This window comes from Nematolebias whitei, chromosome 16, assembly GCF_014905685.2.
Source record: "Nematolebias whitei isolate Nwh7 chromosome 16, NemWhi1, whole genome shotgun sequence".
Lineage (NCBI taxonomy): Eukaryota > Metazoa > Chordata > Actinopteri > Cyprinodontiformes > Rivulidae > Nematolebias > Nematolebias whitei.
In genome coordinates, this window is record NC_056513.1 from 860,334 (window position 1) to 860,700 (window position 367).

Genomic DNA, 367 nt, shown 5'->3' on the forward strand with positions numbered 1-367 from the left:
AACAGGAAGTCACCTCCCAAAACAGGAAGTCACCCTCTAAAACAGGAAGTCACTTCCCAAAACAGGAAGTCACTTTCCAAAACAGGAAGTCACCTCCAACAACAGGAAGTCACCTCCAACAACAGGAAGTCACCTCCCACAACAGGAAGTCACCCTCTAAAACAGGAAGTCATCTCCCACAACAGGAAGTCACCTCCCACAACAGGAAGTCACCTCCCAAAACAGGAAGTCACCCTCTAAAACAGGGAGTCACCTCCCAAAACAGGAAGTCACCTCCCACAACAGGAAGTCACCTCCCACAACAGGAAGTCACCTCCCACAACAGGAAGTCACCTCCCAAACAGGAAGTCACCTCCCAAAACAGGAA

General features: G+C 49.9%; 1 protein-coding gene across 1 annotated transcript in view; it reads right to left on the reverse strand.

Annotated features, from left to right (window-relative positions):
- The window catches only part of tbck (TBC1 domain containing kinase), a 42,939-nt gene that overhangs the window by 32,154 nt on the left and 10,418 nt on the right, over positions 1-367 (reverse strand). The window lies entirely within an intron of this gene.